At 31.2% G+C, this 3,815-nt stretch overlaps 1 pseudogene; it reads left to right on the top strand.

Moving 5' to 3' along the window:
- The window catches only part of LOC106476443, an 18,547-nt pseudogene that overhangs the window by 1,958 nt on the left and 12,774 nt on the right, over window positions 1-3,815 (top strand).

Below are 3,815 nucleotides of genomic sequence, written 5' to 3'. Positions count from 1 at the left end.
CTAGGGTAACTAACATAATGTTCGTAAAGTCTAGACAAGAAGTGAACTAAGTTTGTATAGGAAAAACTAAACCTTGGGTAACTAACATCATGTTCGTAAAGTCTAGACAAGAAGTGAACTAAGTTTGTATAGGAAAAACTAAACCTAGGGTAACTAACACCATGTTCGTAAAGTCTAGACAAGAAGTGAACTAAGTTTGTATCAGAAAAACTAAACCTAGGGTAACTAACACCATGTTCATAAAGTCTAGACAAGAAGTGAACTAAGTTTGTATAGGAAAAACTAAAACTAGGGTAACTAACATAATGTTCCAAAAGTCTAAACAAGAAGTGAACTAAGTTTGTATAGGAAAAACTAAAACTAGGGTAACTAACATCATGTTCCAAAAGTCTAGACAAGAAGTGAACTAAGTTTGTATAGGGGTTTAGTTTTTTGTTAGTTACCCTATTATGTTCCAGACAAGAAGTGAACTAAGTTTGTATAGGAAAAACTAAACCTAGGGTAACTAACATAATGTTCCAAATCCAGTACAGATTAACTTATTTCCATGTTTTAGCTCTTAGTTACTTCTTCGAATGTGCTGGGGTTGACCTGTTGAACTGACTCCATACTGTAGAAGGAATGTTACCTGTAAATTTGAGTTTAATACAGGTATCTAGATGAAATGTGTGAAGCTCTTGAATCAAAGTTAGTCTCCAGTTCTTCCAGTAGAGTCCCCTGGTGGATCAACATTAAGTTTATGGACTTACAATGCTCATCCAAGGCTCGATTCCCCGCAGTGGACGGAGTGCACATAACCTATTTTGATGCTGTGTACCAAAACAACAATAAGCTTACAACTCTTGCATTAGGAAATTCAGTTTATTATAAATGAAAGAGAACCAGTTTTATGACATTACTCACTCATCATTTGTACGTAAGTGATTAAAAATTAAAGTTAATAAGAAATGGGGTAAAAATGAATAGAAATTTCAAATCGAACAACATCGGAAGTAAAGAAAATTAGAACGTTTTATATATTACCTGTTTTAAACATTTAGCTTACATCTAAATCCTCCAAATGTTTACATAAAAATGTTAGTACAATAATGTCATTGCTTTGTATAGTGTTCATTTTATTTCATTCTGTAAAGTAGCTTGAAGCTATTCAACTTTCCAGCTGCTTTTCTGTGTATCTTAATGGGTAACAGTAGCTCAAATTCAAGGAAATATGCTAAATCCTTTTATCTCTAATTGTTAAATATTCAGAATTGAAGAACTTGGTAGATACTTGTCCTTTTCTCTCTTGAAGACTTATTTTAATAAAGTAGCTATTTAAAAAGGCTTAATAATAACTATTGTTTATTAAGCTTAATAGCACCAAAGCCATTTTCATTTATATAAATTTACCTGTAGCTAAGCTACATGATTTTGAATTGATTGATTGGTTATAGACTGTAAAATATTAATATATAGTTAAGTTTGTTAAATTGTAGATCAAGAAGATGGGAACAGGACCGAGGAAGAAGATGGCGAAAGTGATACTCCAGCACTGAAGCAGCTAGAAGCAGACTTTGTGGGAAAACATACCAATGAAGGTTGTGATGTAATGCAAAGTTATTTAACTTTTTTTACTGTGCCACACGTAGTTTTAGATACACGGTGAAAAACAAACGGATGCTTGTTTTAATATTTCATTACAAAACTAGTAAGCCGACAGTTGTACGGCAGTAAATCTGAAGGCTTTTAACACTAGAAATTGGGTTTTGATAACCTTGGTGGACACGACACAGAAAACCCATGGTGTAGCTTTTTTTTAACAACAAACAAACAAAATGAAATATATAGTTGTTTTAATAACTTGACTAAAGTTAAACAAGCTATAAAAACATAAACACTAGAAATTGGGTTTTGATAACCTTGGTGGACACGACACAGAAAACCCATGGTGTAGCTTTTTTTAATAACTTGACTAAAGTTAAACAAGCTATAAAAACATAAGCAGTTCTGATTTAAACTTCTCAAATACCTCCAAGTTGTTAAAAAATTAATCTTTCGACATCAAGTCAGAAAAATGATGCCTAAAAATCTTTATTATTTTTCAAACAGCTGATAAAGTGAGTGAGTCTCAACCAACAACAGTCAATGATCTGTTCAGTGAGCTACATCTAAGTGAGATCAGAAAACTAGAAAAACAACTAGAACAGGTACAGTTTCATTGCAGTGTAATTCAACAATGTGTAAGTCGCTAAAATGCATCCTTCGTTACTTGGCCATGAAAATATTTGTTGTAACTTTCATTAACAGTAGTGGTTAGTTTATCAACTGTCATTACTTTTTATTTTGGTTTGTATTTTATTATAAAGATTGTTTTGGTTTGTTAGCTTAATGTATGTGGTTTTTTTAGGATTAACCTATAACTCCTAAGCTCTCCAAACCTAGTGAGGTATTATTTGGAATGTGGCCAAAAATAACACTAACAGTAAGGGTACCCAACTAATTAAACAATACATTTTAATACTTATAAGAATGAGGTAACAGTCGTATTTAACTCACCATACTGATTGCCAGGTTGATTTTAGTTTTGCTCTAAGTGTGTAGCTTTTTCTGATCAGAATTTAATATTAGTTGATAAACAAAACACTACAGAGGATTTCGTCTTCTTCATAATGGGCATGGTATTAATTTCAAGGAAATAAAAGCTTATTAACAATAACCGTTCACTATCAATCTAATTAGATATAGAATTTGAATATATAAAGGAAATCTGTAAGACTGTATTTTCTCTCCGGCTAGTTTGTGTTTGATACAAACAAACAATTTCAACTTTTTTTGTATTTTAACTAGCCGATTTCTATAGCCATATGGTTGGGATAGAAAGTGAAGGAGTTATCTCTCAAAGATTCAATTATGTTTCACTTTATGATGAATGTGTTACTAATTAAAAACTGAGACATGATATGTGATTCACGAAATGATGTGACAACCTCAGAATGACTGGTAATTTTACAGTAAATATGTTAATTCTTAACCTTCTTTCTATGAGTAGGTCAAAGGCACATATCATGACTTTTTTCGAGAATTTTATTCAAAACTTAATTAAACTAATTTATTATCATGGTACATGAAAATACATGGAATCAAAACATGGTCAATAAATCAAATTTTAATCTTATATAAGTTTTAAGTTCTTACTATCATAAGGAAATATTTTATAAAATCTTCAATCTCCCCTCGTATGAGAATAGTGGCATTTTCTTTCTAGGTTCTTCTCTCTTCTCTAATTTATTTACCACCCCTCCCAGAAGTATGGAATTTAATGTACGTTACCCATTATAATATAGTTCTTACTCAGGCAAAGCATAATTTTTATAGCCTTCAATCTTTTGTTTATGGAACTATAAACTAGAAAATCAGATGCACTTGCCACGCCGACCTTCTCCTTCACAAATTGCCAATAGTTCTCTCTGACGTTTAACACTATAATATTTATAGCCAATAGAAAGCCACTGTTTTAGTCTATAAAGTGATGTATTATATTACATTGTTCTCTCTGACATTTAACACTAATATTTATAGCCAATAGAAAGCTACTGTTTTAGTCTATAAAGTGATGTATTATATTACATTGTTCTCTCTGACATTTAACACTAATATTTATAGCCAATAGAAAGCTACTGTTTTAGTCTATAAAGTGATTGTTCTACATTGTTCTCTCTGATATTTAACACTGTAATATTTATAGCCAATAGAAAGCCACTGTTTTAGTCTATAAAGTGATGTATTATATTACATTGTTCTCTCTGACATTTAACACTAATATTTATAGCCAATAG

The sequence above is a fragment of the Limulus polyphemus genome, unplaced genomic scaffold (genome assembly GCF_000517525.1).
Source record: "Limulus polyphemus unplaced genomic scaffold, Limulus_polyphemus-2.1.2 Scaffold10589, whole genome shotgun sequence".
NCBI lineage: Eukaryota > Metazoa > Arthropoda > Merostomata > Xiphosura > Limulidae > Limulus > Limulus polyphemus.
Note: the sequence above shows the minus strand (reverse complement) of the source record. Positions and strands in the feature narration are given on the sequence as shown.